The sequence below is a fragment of the Planococcus citri genome, chromosome 4 (genome assembly GCF_950023065.1).
Source record: "Planococcus citri chromosome 4, ihPlaCitr1.1, whole genome shotgun sequence".
NCBI lineage: Eukaryota > Metazoa > Arthropoda > Insecta > Hemiptera > Pseudococcidae > Planococcus > Planococcus citri.
The window spans coordinates 37,833,731-37,851,703 of NC_088680.1; the positions used below are offsets into that span (position 1 = coordinate 37,833,731).

The 17,973-nt window shown below is 33.8% G+C and overlaps 1 protein-coding gene and 1 long non-coding RNA gene across 2 annotated transcripts in view; one reads left to right on the forward strand and one right to left on the reverse strand.

The window, feature by feature from the left end:
- The window catches only part of LOC135843954 (uncharacterized), a 79,298-nt gene that overhangs the window by 47,299 nt on the left and 14,026 nt on the right, over window positions 1-17,973 (forward strand). The gene's annotated exons all lie outside the window — the stretch shown is intronic.
- Window positions 1-17,973, reverse strand: part of LOC135843952 (proton-coupled amino acid transporter-like protein pathetic) — a 68,650-nt gene that overhangs the window by 27,213 nt on the left and 23,464 nt on the right. The gene's annotated exons all lie outside the window — the stretch shown is intronic.

A 17,973-nucleotide genomic window follows, 5' to 3' on the forward strand; every position in this document is an offset into this window, starting at 1 on the left:
GTGAGCAGATTATCACTGAACAATCTACTTCATTTGGATTTTGATTGAATCAAAATAATGTTAGTATGTTATGTCTTGAGTGGTTCTCAATCAATTTTCCAATAAATTTTTATTTTGTTAGCTTGAAAAACTTATTTTTTCTAAAATATAATTTTTGGATGGCATTTTTTTTATTAGCACTTTACTTATCACACTGTTAATACAAACAACGCACCCAAATGCAAAATAAATTTTGTCAGATCTGGTCTAATGTTTGAACTACATCCCCTCCAATTTTGGTCAAAAAATATCCATACGTTCCATTAAAAAAAAATGTGCAACTTATTGAGTATACCTCGTACCAAAAAAGGCAGGTAAGCATCTAAATTTTTTCAGAAGAGTTGGAGTTCTAGATTTTTTGTCATAATCCTGAGAAGAAAACTAAAAAGTAAAATTTTTCAAAATTTTGGTAAGCAACTGATTACTTTTTGGAAAATTTGGAACAAAAAAGCAAGGCTATCTGAAAATGTTGACCACAGAAAATAGACCTCAAAATCAAAATAAAATTTCAGATTTTTTCATTTCCAACTGGAACAGTTGTTCAAATTTAAAATAAAAGTTCACGTTTCCACTTCTTTTATTACTCTCTTTTTGCTTTAAAATGAGAATTTGCGGTATTACACTCATCAGTGTTAAACGAGGCTTTTGCTAATTTTGACCCCCCCCCCAAATTATTATCCGGAAAAATAAATGATTCCCGTTAAATGTACTTATTGCGTACATAAACATGCATTAAATTATTCTGTTGTACAATATCTTATATCATCGTTCAAAAACTGTTTTCGTCGTGAAATGATTTATTTTCCCGTGCAATACTTTTTTGTCGTTGAAATGCCCTTTTTTCGTCGTGAAACGCCTATTTCTGTCCTGCTGATAAATCGCGTCCTTTTTTTTGCAGTTCAGTTTTGGTTCTGGAGCCTGTTTGGAAAGTCCAGATTTTCAAAAAAGTGCCTTAAAAACCTTTGGAATTGAATTTAATCCGCATAAACGTGATTGTAGCTGTTAATGGCTCAGTTGACCGATCACATGCCAATTTTCCAAAACTTATTTCCGCAGGTTAGAAACCGTATATTTTTCCAGCTATTTCATGATTGAAAATTTGATAAAACAGAGCTAAAAAAAATCACTATGCTGAGGAGAAAATATGAAAAAGCAGTCGATCAACGTTAACCCTGCTACGAGTTGTGTCAACTGTACAGTATGCACCGATGCACTCAATTGCACTATCAGTTGGCAAAAGCACGACTTTAAATTCGATATGCGTAATTGCATATGGTACTGCTGACTCTATCAGCAGCATCGACCTGCTTATCGGTGTCTTATGAGAGATTCACCACAGTACGCTGGGTTGCCTTTCACTTTATTTTAATCTTGTCACGAGGTGTCGCTAATGAATATAGTCGAGAAACAATACACCTATGAACACGACGAGATGCAAAACTCGGATGATGATTTTTTTTTTGTTTTGTCTCGCTTTGCCGATGTATGCGTAAAGAAAGATACTCGTACATTTACGTATACCATACGAGTTGTGTGTATCTTGTCGTAATTATGTAATACTTGGCGCCCATGCAGGGTAGCCAAGCTTTCAACGCGTGTATCGTGTTTTCAATTTCTTAATGGCTGGAAATTTTTTGCTTTTTTTTAGGTTATTGAACTTACGACGATGAATACATACGCGCTTGCAACAGATGAATTTCAGGCGTTTGTGTATGTATACGATGTGATTTATTGCATACTACATATTTTGTCATTGGTAATGTTACAGTGTGGCTGTACCTACTGCATTTGCTCATACGTACTACGTACGTACCAAGTTCAACGATGTACACAAATTAACGGTAATTAACGAACGATACCCTACGTGAAACGAGACTAGTAAATATGACCTTGATGTAAACGGTATTGTGTACCTTTATGGTATGTCGCAAGCAACCAGTAGCAATTGACGCAGAATGAAGAAATAAAAGTCAAAGATTTTTGACTTTAACGAGTTCAAGATTTCGAAAAAATTATACGAGTACGTCGAGTTATAATCAGGCACGCATTAGAGAAATGGAAGGTTCCGTTGTGGAATTAGCCATAGGTACGACACTACCTTCGACTCAACTCAAGTATCTATCGCACATCGCAGATCTTCTAAAATAGAAAGAGTAATGAAAGAAGATTGCTTCATGGTAACACTTACACGAATTGAATTGGGACACTCACGCATTGTTTTATTTCTTCTTTCTTCCTGCTGCTGCGTATAAAGATGCAAAATAGATTTCTGTCTTTTGTAATGAGAAGCATGATATTGGCAATTTTTCGATGATGTGATCGTTAACTAAAAAGTGCGTAATTTCCCTAGCTAGAGAAAACTGTATCCTTTCAACCGTATCTATACGGTGATCTTTGGAATAACATTCTCTCGGGATACGAATCTAAATCAATGGATCTTAAAACTAAGTATCATTGAAGAACTCTGTACGAGGCGAGAGAATTTCAAAAGATGATGGGTTGAGTAGAAACTCGAAAGAAAAGTACTATAACGAAGACGTTCGAATGCTATTTGTTTATTTTGACGAATTCATAATACGTGTTATTGATATCAATAATGATAAAATAATGGACTCTATAGGACATCCGTTTATGAGACAGTTGCTGAGTAAATTTTATTAGGACTTAGGAGGTAACAATCGATGTCCTAGACATGCTAGACGTTATGTCCAAAAATGTGAGCTGAATATTTAATTATTATTAGCGGATTACAACAAACACCACTGATGAATCACTGGATAACAAATGAAATCGAATTATATTAAAATCTAATGGAGGGCTCATGCTTAGTTATTTTTCTAGAAACATAAGTTACATACTACGATATAAAATTGCTGAAAGAAACTTTTGTTTACTTTTTCAAATGGTTAAAACTAAAGTTGCTTTTTAAACAAAATTTTAAAAATTTAATTTTTCAAAATCTTGGGCCCACTTTTAGAAAAAATAATAAAATGTTAATATGTAATACCAAATGAATAATTTGCGAAAGAAAGGTCTAGCTTTAAGTAAAAAATGCCAAAGGTCTTGTTTCTTGCTAAAAACTACTAAAATTTGTCACATTTTTCGCAAAAGAATTCCAAGAAATCTCACATTTTTTTCTAAAGATTGCCAAGTCTTGCTTTTTTCCCAGAAATTGTCAAAAAAACCATGTGTTTTACTAGAATTGTTAAAAAAAAAAAGTCTTTTGCTAAAATCGTCAAAAACCTCGGTTTTTGGCTTGAGTTGTCAAAAACGCCCGGCTTTTGCAAAAAAGTGTCAAAAAACCTGTTTTTTGCTGAAATGGTCAAAAAAACATCTTGCTAAAATTAGCAAAAAACCATACTTCTGCTTAAATTGTTAAAAAAAACAGTCTTTTGCTAAAATTCTCAAAAAAACAGGTTTTTTGCTAAAATTGTTAAAAACTCCTGTCTTTGGCCTAAGTTGTTAAAAACACCAGGATTTTGCAGAAAAGTTTCAAAAAACCTCATCTTTTGCTAAAATTATCAAAAAACCGTACTAATGCTTAAATTGTTAAAAAAGACACAGCCTCTTATTAAAACTGTCAAAAAAAAAACAGTCTTTTGGTAAAATTGTCAGAACCACTGTTTGTTACTAAAAATGTCAAAAAAGCCCGAACTTTTGTTAAAATTGACCCAAAAAAGGCGGTGTTTTACTTAAATTGTCAAAAGAACCCGGTCTTTTGGTAAAATTGTGAAAATCCCTGTCGTTGGCTGTAATTATTTGTCAAAAAACACGGCCTTTTGCTAAAATTATCAGAACTCCTGTCTTTTGCTAAGTGGCAAAAACCCTTGTCTTTGGCTAAAATTGTCAACATCTTGCTTTTTGGCCGAAAACGTTTAAAAGTTTCACATTTTTTACAAAAAAGTTGTAAAGTGTGGGCAAGCCTATACTTTTTTGACAAAAATTCTGAAAAAGTGCCCTTTTACAGTATAATCTGTTTCGGCAATAATTTCATATTAAGTTGAAGTGCTGTATTTTTTACTAAAATTATCAATCTTGATTTTTTTTTTAAATTGACAAAAAATTTTCGTTTGGTTTACCAAAATTGCTATAGAGTCTCTATCTTTTTTTTTTTTTTTTTTTTGCTAAAAATTGCTAAAATTAAAGCTCTCTCCTTGGCAGAAATTGTCAGGAACTTGCTTTTTGCCAAAAACGGTAACGAAGGTCTCTTTTTAAGTTCCCTTTTTTTTCCAAAATTGCCTAAAAGTTGAGATTTGTAAATCTTGCTTTTTCACTTTGCGTAATAATGTGTCACTTTTTTGCCAATAATTGCCAAGAAGTCCTAATTTTTCAAGTAGGGTTTGTGGGTGATCTCTATGGTCATTGGTCATAATCTTGATATATGTATAATCCATCCATCAAAATATAAATTAGCAAACCATCTTGGCGGAATGTGACGTATAAATGTGATCTTGATCGGTTATGGTACTTCCTAATTATATGACACATTGCCGAAGTAGTTCTCGGATATCTATTCATTTATCAAATGAACCTTCTCGTTGCATTTACAGACCGGCATTTGGCTCAAGGAACACGTTTGTGGTAGTGACACCCAATAAAACAGACTTTCAAGGATATAGCTAGCTGCGAATATCAACATTCAGCCGTCATTAGCAGCAACAGCCACACACACACAGGGAGTAGAAGAAGAATGAACAAAACAAAACATCAGTCTTGCAAATATGGCATGTTTTTCGTCAGGGGTCGAAAGCGGGAGCAGAAAAAAACCTCGCCTTAAAAAAAAATCATTACTGCTTTGCATTCTTATACTTCTCAGTCAACCCACACACATCAAAAGACCAACTTGGGTACTATGAGGAAGTTACCGAGTAACCTTGATATAAAGGCGTGTACTGCAGATACACGGTGAAGAACTCGATGACCTAGTTGGCATCTCGCGACGCCATGTCCAATGCTGCTCATACCACTGAGTATAAGGAAACTGGAGGAAGGGATGTGAGATCCTTTGAGTTGGGGGTGTAAAAAGGCGAATTATTATAGGGTGTGCTGTGATGGTGTACCTAATTGACTGGGAGGGACAGAAAATTGTATGCCCATCACTGAGTCAATGTCTTCTGATCTTCAATTCATCATTTTAGCTGTTCAATTTGAAATTTCTGCTGATGTGACCATATGAACGTTCTGACTTGATATTTACCTATATAATTTAGTCCGAGTGGACTGAGTTGGATGGAAGAATATGCTGGCTGAATGGCAAGGTAGCCAATCAATGGAGGCATCCACAACCTCAAAAGTGTGCTCCATGGTGAATTAATACACAGTAATAGACTTCAAAAAGACAGTTACAAGATCTGCGAAGTAATTCGATACAATTGTGGATGCGTAATTTTTAAAGTAACACTAACAACTCGACTTGAAAACACGACGGATTATGAATTACAATGAGAAAAGTTGCAAGAAGCGATCCTTTGCTGCTTCCTAAACTCAATTTCGTGCTGTAATGCGGTGTCCGCATATGTGGTGGCTGCAAAACCAACCAAAATATCCTACTTGTAGTATCAGCAGTCTATCCCATTTAGAATTCAACGCGTTTGAACGCTTCTAAAGGAAAAGTTTTGCGAAGAAAGTATACGCTAAGTACATATATCTTTATAGCATGATGAAGTAACGAAGATGTCACGAAAACTTGTTAATGTTTATCGCACCGAATAGAGGGAAGAGAGAAGAGAAGAGCAGCGTTAACTTGTTATAGGTCGAATAGAATTGTAATAGGAAAACAGCATCGCTCGTGCCGCTGAAATGCCTCTTCCATATTATTTAGTCATCATAAATCGTCGACAATATTCCACTGTTTCAGCTTCGGTTTTACCATTAGTTGGCTATTTCTGTTAACAGTACACTTGGAAATGAACTCAATGACTGCCGAAAATACTACTGAAACGTCACGTTGTATCATCTCTGTGACTGGAATGCTGAAGTAGGCTCTTTTGTAATGTCATATGTCTCTATAGAGAAGGAGGAGGAGGAGGAACAAGAGTGATTCAGCAGCAACCATCGTCAATACAATGTAGGTATCTGGTTACCTGCAGAGGACGAGGAGACGAGGTGTCATCGTACTAGACTGGTCTGACTGCTGCGGCAAGGTGACATATGTCCTTGCAACGATGATCGTTGGGCTAGAGGTGCTCTATGCAGATTTGTTGTTCGATTAGGCGTGTCCATGTGGATATGGCTATGGTGCATGCGGTGGCACGCGTTCCATATTAATTATAAACTAGTTTACGGCTATATACGTATGTATGTTCGCGTACTTAGAGCTGACAGACCTAATAACCAATTATCAATAACTGGATCATGTAATCAGTTTTATTAGAACGGAAGGGCAGATGGTTAACGCGAATTAGCGTTGCACTACACGTTGCTACTATCTTTATATTAATCAAGGTTGAACGAGTATTTACATAAATGACGCTGACCATAACCTGTATCTGCCTTATAGCATAGCGGTGGTATTTGCTACGGTTTTACGATGAACATGTTCCATTCTGCTTGCAAAAACATGAGGCAAAGGGGTAAAGTACATTCTGCATCGAGAAAAGTTACGCACTATGATCTGTGTGCGTTATATAATCGCTTATGCCGAGTATAATGTACTGGGCATTTTACAAGAAATAAATATTAAATTGAAAAAACGACGTTACGAATTCTATAAACCAAGTATAGATGATTGAGTTAATAGTAATATTATTGATGACCATGTGAACCAAGGACGACTTTATAACGATACCATGTTAGCAGGTACATGAGGTATGAGATGGCATTTTTCTTTTGCCAATGCGGAAAAACAACCCAACAGGGTTTTCCTTGCTGCGTATCTTCTTGGTTCTGCTGCCTCTATTAGATAATCGCCAGCAAGAAGAAATAAACCGTATGCATAGTTTATACCAATGATCATCATTCATCACTATGGTACACTTTGTTGAGTTGTTTATTTTTAGGCTGCCAAAGTGTTGAGGAAAGTGAACGGGGAAATTCATACCTACCAATCTTTAACGAAGAAAATATTAAGCTCCAATAACGCAATTAAGCTAGAAGAGTTCACGCCGAGTTTTTCGATGGTTGGCAGATTAACAAAGTAATTTGTCAGAATTATAAGTTGAAGCTTAGTTAGAATTTGTGAGGATTTTTTTCTATCAGTTTTCGTCTGGCTATGTTTGATATCTCTAAGAGCAGATCTCCTCGAGTGCCTCTGGCTACATTGGCATCTGTACAGATTTATTCACCGAGCTTGGATGCTGTGCGAATCACCTTGTGAATATAATGTTTACTATTATTGGTGAAATTTTTTTTTTTCGTTGGGTTTATCTGATCGTTGGTGAGTCTATACAGTACAGGAAAACCTTGCAGAAGTATGTTTGTCGATTTGGAATTTGAATGAATATCGAGGAGCTGGTCAGAGATATGGGAACCTTGACTAGAGATCAAGTTCGAGGTTAAGGGAGAAATGTTGCCAGATTTTCTATGCTATGTATAGGTAGCCTATGAAGTTTATCATGTTTGTGATGATACGTATAAGTATAACTAAGTTACTACATATAAGTAAACTGCAATTTTGGTCACTTAAGTTACTGATTTTTTTTTTTTAATTTTCAAAACATCTTGAAGGGGAAACAAGCTGATAATTTCGATAAGTGAATGATTTGCGAAAGTTAACACTTTTTGAAATTTTTTTCCAACTGGCTACAGTGCATTTTCAGCATAACGGTTAAAAGCCCTGCCTTTTACAAAAATTTTCAGAAACTACCTTTTTGTCAAAAATAGTCAAAAATCTCATCTTTTTAAAAATTTCCAAATAGTTTTGTTTCTTGAGGAAAATTTCTACTTTTTCATGCCAAAAAAGTCTCACTTTTTAACTGAAAAATTGACTTAAGTCTCTCTTTCCCAATAAAGATTGAGAAAAAGGAGCTACCATTTCTTTGCCAAATATAATTGTAAACAATTTTTGCTTTTATTTTGCTAAATTCGTGAGTCTTGCTTTTTGCACATAATTGAAAAGAAAACATATCTCACTTTTCGAGAGAAATTGCGAAAATGTGATTTCTTTGCCAATAATTCTCAAAAATTGACAAATTTATACTTTTTATTTTTTTTTTAGAAATTATTCAAAAGCCTCGCTTAGGTATATTTGCCAAAAATTGCTAAAAGGTATCACTTTTTTGCCCTAATTCCTAAAAATTTCTGCTTTTTGCTGAAATTGTCAAATTGCTTTTTGCCAAAAAAAATACTCGCGTTTCGAAAAATTTCTATAAGTACGAGGCTGTTTTTTTTTTCAAAAATAGTCTAAAGTCTTGACTTTTTGCCAGAAATTACCCAAAAATCATTTCTGTTGCTTAAATTGTCATTCTCGTTTCATTTTTTCCCTAGAATTGTTTTTTTTTTTTGGCCAAACATTTTCCAAAAGCCTGGATTTTTCATCAAAAAGTTTCAAAATATAGTTAGTACCTAATTCAACTTTGTAAAATTGAAAACTACAACTTATTAGTTCGTAATTTTCTGGTTTTTTTTTTGGTGATTTTTTTTCTGCATTAAAATGTTTTACTCGCGTTTTTTCACTTTTCAGTTACTTTTTCGAGATTTTTTGGCTACTAAAGTTGCTTTTTTTAGAAAAAATTGAGTAGGTACGAGCCCTGATTTTATCAATTTTAGAATCCTATAGGCTACTATAATCCCTTTGAAAATGGTCTCCCTCATACAACAAATCCTTTCTAATTCATTCGAGAAACTTTTTTGAGCTGGTCTAGTTCTTGTTCTTTTATCGATGTTTACATTATCTACCTAATTTGTTCCATTCTCATTTTTCAAAATTCGGAAAATAAAAAACTGCCCTTCTGAATTTTCCAACAAGGAATTTTTCGCGATGTCGGTTTCCGTTCTGAACAAGGCCGGGATTTTTTGAAAAGAGGTAAAATTAAGTTTGAAGTTGTTCTGTCCCTGGAATTTTTGTTCTACTTTTCGAAGACTTCTATTTTTCAAGTTTCATCTTAGAGATTCATTTTTACAATTCTATCGCCAGTTTTCTAAAGTTCAATCAGTTTTAATGTTCTCAACTTTGTCTCACTGTTGGTGGAATGTTAATGTAGGTATTCTTTCAATAATTATTAATTATCGTGAATTTAACCTGTTCCTTTTCCTACCCTTCTGTTCTCATGTTTTAAAAATACCAGAATAAATTCAGAGAAAACGTATCAATCTCCCAAGTTTGTCAGCCATAAAAATAAAATGAGACTTGATCTATTTTTTTCTGCTTTTACTTTGTTTATTCATTTCCATTTTTGAAGAACATTTTAAATTGAGCCAAGATATCTTCCTATCCTTACCTTCTGAAACGAAATGAGCTGAGATATATTTTTTTTCACCAACTCAATTTTATTTGAAAAAACTGCAAAGTTTCGTTTCAACGGATTCCGGAAGCATAGCCTTAAACATCGACTTTCGACTTTGGACTATTTCATTTCTTCCATGTACTTTATGTAACATTGTTTGAGGGAATCATACAACAGATTTTTCGATATGCATATTGATACTTGTATGATGGAAATCTGGCGAGTCGTTATTCGTTCATTTCAAAAGTCATAATCTTAGTAATCAGCTTCCTATAAGAGCAGCAGCATGTGCTCAACTCACTTTTTAAATATTTGGTATCATGGTGAGAAAATGACGAGCAACAAAGTAAGGAGGAGAAAGTTGAGATGTTACGAATGGGCATAATACTCTTCGTTGGAACAAAATTTGAAAAAAAAATAAAAAATGATCAAGTTTAAACGCCAACTGATCTTTCAACTCGTGGCCATGGCAAGACGGATTTTATTTTAATGCAATATGCATAGATAGATAGATGAAGATAAAAAAAGCTCCATTACAAGCAATACAATTGTTTTCGAACAAATTGTCGAGTATTTAGTTTTTTTCATCCGATAGTGTCTTCGCAACCGCGATATAGCTGATGAATTCTACGAATACGATTCACGAACGCAGGAAGTGCCATCAGTTTTGCAAGAAATGCCCGTTGTTGGCATTTCGCAAAATGAAAAAAAGTGTATTATTTCAATTATACGAGCAGATAACAAAGATGACTAATTGCCCGTGCTTAATTTATCCATTTTATGTGTAGGTACATAGACGTAGACGTAGTAGGTATGATGAAGCGATGAGTATATTAATTCGTTATCTGACGAATTAAACAACTCAACGAGGTCTTTTAATTTTTCGCGCGATTCCGCCGCAATAATTAATTAATAGGTAGCCTACGGTCGTACAAAAAACAAACGGTACTCGTACATACGAAACGAAGTAGTCGAGATTCTGTCGCGTCAAATCGCGTTAATTCGCATTGGTTGATTCATTAAGAATAATCCATGTCCATATCGCGATGACGCGACGACGATCGCACGAGCGACCACGAATTAGCCACAAATTGGATAAACGAGCGATAATAAATTGTCAATTGTGTACGGGTTTATTAAAAATAATATCTGTTATGTACTCGTAGTTCGGTGCCTGAGTAGTACCTACGTTACATTAGTTTAATGGAAAAATATGAATCATTAGCAAAAAGTTGAGCGTAAATGTGATAATTGCGAGGCATAACAAGTAAATTTGATTCGATGTTCGACCGTGGTGATTAATCGGCTTTATGAGTATTTGATGAAGGCTTCCCTTTCCCAAATGTAACGGTTAGATGATTCAAAATTCGTAGCTTGTTTACGGGTTACTTACTTACTTACGTACTTACGTTTACGTAGGTACATTTAGATAGAATGGGTATCCTATACCTATTTGAAAGAGTCGAGATGCAGATCAAAGACGCAGCAGTAAGAGAGGTAAGCCATTTAAAATGGTATAAATAGAAAATTATTCTCACTAGGTTCCGCATTTTATTTGAAAAAAATTACCCGGTAATTGAGCAAGGGCAGGGCCACAGTTGGCCTCGAGCTGTGGTAAATTTGTGGGTAGAACGAGTAGATGCTGCGTATCGAATAAGATGAAATATTTTAACCGAACATACCAATGTGTATAATGTATATTAATAACATATAAAAATCGAGTTCGATTTGAGAATTTTGTATAATCGTATCAGCATCTTTTTCCTTTTGCTATGTTATTAAAGTTGAAATATTTCTTGAAAAATCAGTTTAGCTTGATTGAAAAATTGATGATGTTGTTATAGTACGAATAAATAAGTGAAAAGTTGGGAAAGTTGATTAGATTTATTTTTAAGAGCTCAGAAACATTGGAAAAAAATTGTCAAAAAGCATCGTAGGTAATTTTGCCAATTGTCGTTATTTTACAAAAAAAATCCAAAAAGCTTTATTCTTTCAAAAGAAGTTTCCAAAATTGTCGTTTTTTTTGACAAAAATGGTCTTAAAGCCCACCCTATTTTAAAAATTTTCAAATTCTCCCTTTTTCACAAAAAAAATTGCAAAAATTGAAATTTATTTAAATTGGATTTTCAAATAAATCTCACTTTTTAGCAAAAAAAATCCACGTGAATAATTCTCAACAATTTATTTGATTTCAATCATTCGTATGTACTTGTTAATTTTTTTATTGAAAAAAAAATGTTAAGTACCTAATACTTTTTAATTCGAAGCAGCAATGTTAATTTTTTTCTTTTTAATATGGTGAATCATTTTTTAAAAAATATTTAAACTCTTTGTGAGGGTTATAAAAATTGAATCATGAATTCGAAGAAAATTGAGATATTTTACAGTGATTTGAAAATTATTGAAAAAAAAAGTGAAAATCTATCCTAATTAGGAAGTTTATTCTTAATTTTGTGAACTGGTGAAGCCTTCTAAAAATTATGAATTTCACAACTTTTTTCATCTTTGAAGACAACTTTATTATTTTTTTCCCAAAATAATTTCATTTCTTTTAAAACTTCAAAAAATCGCGAAATGATTTTTAAAAATTATGTCAGGTTTTCAGCTTGATTTTTTCGATCATATTTTACAGAGTAAAGAAATAAAAATACAGACTCGACCTTCTACATGGTAATTCTAAAAGATTTATTTTCACATATTTCGTGCTTTTAATACGATTAATTTGTACGTATAAATGCGAGTAAGTATGGAAAAATGAGAAGAAAAGAAAGAAAGAAGAAGTAAAAGAAAAAACATTTAATCCGGGTTAATATTTCAAGGCTATACGTACATTGGTTATATACGAGTAGTTAGCTTCAGTGCTATGAAGCGGCGTCGCGGCGTCTCTAATTCTTATTACTGTACTGCGTCTGAAGGGAGGAGACTGGAGAGGGCAGGGGTATTGGTGTGAGTAAGTACAAGTAGCAGTACCGATATGTGTACTGTGTAGTACTATTTGACCTATTATAATATATTATTGTACGTAAAAGTATTGGTAATCTGCATACAGCCTTTCGGACTCAGTTTGTGTAATTCGAATAAAAACAAAAAATATTTGAAAATTACTAAAACTTATTTTTGATGTTTTGAAACTTCAGATTGGAAGATCACAGTCAAATTTTGAATCCAATCGTTGATAACTTGAACATAGATTATTTTAAATAAATGTCTGTTGACCGACGTAGGGATTTATAGAATCTCAGATTGAATGTTGGAGCTTCCTATAGTTCCTTTCGATGACAGTAGGTATATTAATTTTATAAACGAATCGTGCCTCTTTACGTTATTGAGACCTAAACGAAGATATACCCGTACTATCGTGTGTATTGTTTCCTGTACAAAAATGGGGTGAAAATTGATACGTCTACCTATCCATAACCATTCGCGTGTTGAAAGTATTTAGATAGAAGATTCGTCAGCTTTAATGCGAAAAAATCACGTCGAACTATATGGAAGTCTGTCGAATGTCATGTCGATGTCGCCAGTTCGGTTAATTGAAGAGCGGAAATGCTAGAAAGGAGGAGTATACGGGTATACAGCGAATAATTACTTATTACAGATCGTTGTCTTCGGTATATACGAGTAATATCGTATCGCACTCGTACTCGCACATTCGAGTAATAATTATCATCGAACGTGCGATGAAGAGAAAAATTCATCGTTACCGCCGAAAATGACCATTACATAATTACGGCGGCACGAGCGCGCGTTAAAGTTCGCGCCTGCCACGTACTCCTCCCTCCCCCCCTCGTCCATGTACTCGGTCGCGTATATTAATTGCGCTCTCATTAAGCATCGCCAACCTATTAATTAAGACGAATGTAAATTTAGATGCGACGACAGATTGCTGGTTGCTGCCTCCTTGTTGAACCAAGTGCACGCTTCTTGTATTACTAATAAATCTGCTACATGTGTATTTATGTATTTGAATCGGTTTTTTCTCACGATTATTTTGATGATTTGAATTGATATTTTGGGTAAGTTTTCGTCTGAAGGGAAGAATATGCTCGATAAGAATTGAATTTAGAGAGGAAAAAAAATTTATTAATTTTATTTAATTTTTTACCTCGCAGTTTTGAGTAATTTTTAAGAAGAAACTCTGCTAAAACAGAGAGTAACTCTCTACGAGGACGAGTCACATATCAGCCATTGTTTTCAAATTTATTCAATGCTCATTGCTTTTCGATTATTTTTGATTTTCATTTCTTAGGGAATGTGAGCTCAAAAAGTGTCATTTTTTGTGAAGCTTTTCTTTAAAATTCAGGAGACCATTTTTGATTTCACTTTTTATACTTTTCTCTCAGAAGCAAATTAAAACAAGAAAAAAGTGTTATTTTTTCATGTATGTATATGCGGGGAAAACTCTGAAGAAGGGGTGGAGGACTTGGCAGAAATCATCATCACATAAGATAAAAATAATTGTATAACAATCGCATGCCTGAAAAAAGTATGTCTTATAAAGTTCCAGAATTGGAAAAAATACTGAAAATTGAATTTTCCATGTCTTTGCCTCTCATTCCAACCACCAAAAAAATTGAAAATACATTTTAAAAAATTGCATGAAATGCCCATACTAAGTCCAAGTGAGTCAGAAGATCTTTCTTGAAATAATAAAAACATTATTCGAAAATTTTTTGCATCTTCGATTAGAAAATTCCTAAGTTTTCTTTAAAATTTCAAAAGTTAGAGTCGTTGAAAATTATAAAAAAATCAACGAGGTTTGTCACGTGCAAGAAATTGGTAATGTTCCGTTGAGAAAAGTCCACTCTGAGAGGCAAAGGCATATTACGGTGAGATGGTCTAAATTCTACAGCAATACAAAATTTCAGGTACGTAGGAGGACAGGAGGTACTGAATTCAATTTTTTGAATTTTGGTGAATTTTTGAACGTGAAAATTCAAAAATGTGCATGTTCTTGCGTCTCCAAAATGTCTCAAAATCGTCATCAATCGATTGCAGAGATCGAAAATAAGGCATAAACCAAGTTCAGCTTTTTAGGAAAATATCTTCAGAAAATACAGATACCTATAAAAAAACAAAAAGAATTGTCAACAAAAATCTGATATTCTCAACTTCTTGGAGTATGTACCCAAATTCGCATTAACAATTTACAATATGTACACATTTAAAAAAAAAGTCGTGATATCCATCAAAAATACTTTTAAAAAGCAAAATTACCGCCAACCAAAAAAAAAAAAAAAAAAAAAAAAAAACTTGCAAAAAGAATTGTCAACAAAAATCTGTTCATTAAGTAACTTTAATGAAAAAATTCATGATATCAAAACATCGCCAAGCAATTTTCATTCAGCAGTTGTGATCAGGAATTGATATGGAATTTCAAATTAATTTGGTACTTACTGAAATAAAATATCCATAAGTTTGAGAACTGAATTGAAAAACCGGGCCAAGCGCCGGCGGAATTTATCGGTCCGGTTTTTCAATTCAGTTCTCAAACTTATGGATATTTTATTTCAGTAAGTACCAAATTAATTTGAAATTCCATATCAATTCCTGATCACAACTGCTGAATGAAAATTGCTTGGCGATGTTTTGATATCATGAATTTTTTCATTAAAGTTACTTAATGAACAGATTTTTGTTGACAATTCTTTTTGCAAGTTTTTTTTTTTTTTTTTTTTTTTGGTTGGCGGTAATTTTGCTTTTTAAAAGTATTTTTGATGGATATCACGACTTTTTTTTTAAATGTGTACATATTGTAAATTGTTAATGCGAATTTGGGTACATACTCCAAGAAGTTGAGAATATCAGATTTTTGTTGACAATTCTTTTTGTTTTTTTATAGGTAAGTTTTTTTTTTTTTTGGTTGGCGGAATTTTTGCTTTTTAAAAGTATTTTCGATTGATATCACGACTTTTTTTTTTTTAATAATGTAGATTATTATAAATTAGTAATGGGAATTCGGGTACACCAACAATTTTAGAATAATTTGTTGATTAAATCACAAAGTTTCTCACTATCTCACTAGAAGAACACTACCGAACTGATGTGAGTCAAATTTCGTACAGTGATTTAAATTAGGGTATTATTTCAAAATATAACGTTTGTTATTTAAAAAAATCATTGTTGACTCCCTTTTTCACAATTTAAAAATTGCTTTCCCCCATAAAACCCCCCAAAAATGAAAATTTCTCGTTGTACCGTAGAAAAGGGTCATCTACATTATATTCGCTATCATTTTGCAAAATTTCAAGCAAATCGGTTCATTTGGAGAAGCTGTAGCCTTGTCAACGGAAATTTAAGCATGAAATTTCATGAATATTTCCATTTTTCACCCTCAATCACCCTAAAAATAAAAATTGTTTGCTGTACCATAAAAAAGGGTCATCTGCATCACATTTAATACAACTGTGCAAAATTTCAAGCAAATCGGTTCATTTGGAGAAGCTGTAGCCTTGTCAACGGAAATTTTCATGAATTTTCATGCTGAAATTTCCGTTGACAAGGCTACAGCCTCTTTTAATGAACCGATTTGGTTGAGATTTTGCACATTGATAGTGAATATGATGTAGATGACCCTTTTTTATGTTACAGCTAACAATTTTCATTTTTTGGGTGGTTTAGGATGAAAAATGGAAATATTCATCACGAAATTTCATGCTTAAATTTCCGTTGACAAGGCTACAGCCTTTCCAAATGAACCGATTTGCTTGAAATTTTGCACAATGATGGCGAATATAATGTAGATGACCCTTTTCTACGGTACCGCGAAAAATTTTCATTTTGGGGGTGTTTTAGGGGGGATAGAAATTTTAAAATTGAGAAAAAGGGGGTCAAAAATAATTTTTTTTCAAAACTGACGTTGTATCTAAAAATAACTCATTAATTTACACCAGTGTACGAAATTTGACTTGAATTGGCTCAGTAGTTTTCTCTTAACACGAAGATTAGTGATTTCAAAAATTACCCCAAAATGCCAACTTTGGGTATTCCAATCTACATCATTTTTTACCGTAGAAAGTTTGTAAGCATACCAAATTAAAGCTCTCGTTGATGCCAACAACATATCAAAAAATCAGATTCGTGCGTGTTTTTATTCGCGAGAAATTCATCATCGAAAATACGCTTAGTTGTTCAGGGAATATAAGCAGTAAGTGGCCGGACTGTCATCACGTTTGGTATTATCGTTTTGTTTTTTTTTTTGTGTTCGTTTTTTTTTCTTGCTTGGCGGGGCAGTCCGACCGGACTGCTTGATTTTTCTCTTTTTTTTTCAAAAATTGACTGAAAATTTCAACAAAAAAAATTGGAAGCTTCAGATCGGCTTGAAACTGCTATCAAACCATTTGAAGGGCCAAAATTAAAATGTACCTTTTAATTTCACTTTCTCACATAAATTGGATTAAATTTTTATTTATTACTGTACGATGCTGTAATTTTGGGTTTGTGATTTTGGGTTTTGGTGACTCCCCATCTCAAAATGAGATTTTTTTCTTGTTAGGAATCTTCCTCGTTGAACTCGTGAATGGAATATGCCCTCATATTTATCTTTGATGAGAAGCTACCTAATGTAAGATCACAGGTACTTAACTATGTAGGTATAGTTCTAATTATTTGAAGGAAGGAGAGGCCGAGGGAAGAGAACCGAATTCCTGGCGTTAAAAATTTAATAATCAAGTCGGTAGAATCAATTTGATAATTTCCATTGCAGCTCCCCTCCCCCATCACCTGTCAACTCTCCTCAATTGACAAATTGTACTGTATTTTTTCGAAGAATTCGAAGAATTTCAGTGTGGATATTAGGTATGTAACTATTTGTATTTGATTATTTACGAAATGTCAAAAATGCCTTTGACGATATGCGTATCGGTATCCAAACTGCAGCTGTGTAAACTAAGGATGCATTCCTTCGTGGAATCGAATTCCTTCCAGCTCCAGGAGGTAACCTAAGAGGAAACGGTATCCCTCATCGCGAACCAAAGATCAATGAATCGAAACGTCCTCGAGTTTTCAACGATAAAACTAAACCGAACGCGTTATAAGCTCGGAGGGTCATAAAACCATCTATAGTATTTGACGTAAGTACGCGAGTGAATTAACTACACTCGCGTGTATAAAAATATGTACAAGTATCGGTACACCTTACCGTACCTATTACCTACTCTCATTACAGTACGAAAGGATAATCTTATCTTGGCTCGGCGAGACTCGGCGCAATGTCATAGACCGTATAGAGAGCATGCTGCAATCGCACTTGGGAGAGGCCCGTTATACGACTCCTTTCAGCACCGATCACGTTTCTCACGTGTGCAATAGAAAAACACGAAAGGAGAGAGACAGAAAGACAGGAAAAAGACAAACGATGAGAAAAAAGAAAATGAGAGTCGTTAGAAAGACTTGTCGTATCTATCTATACCTAGGTAGAGTAAAATGCAACCTATGGTATTGTACCTGGTAATAGGTAGGCTAGGCAGAGATTATGTTGGATGCTTTTTTTCGCCTTCATTTTACGTAATATTGTAATGGAATGAATGCAAAACGTAAAGTTCGAGTGAGG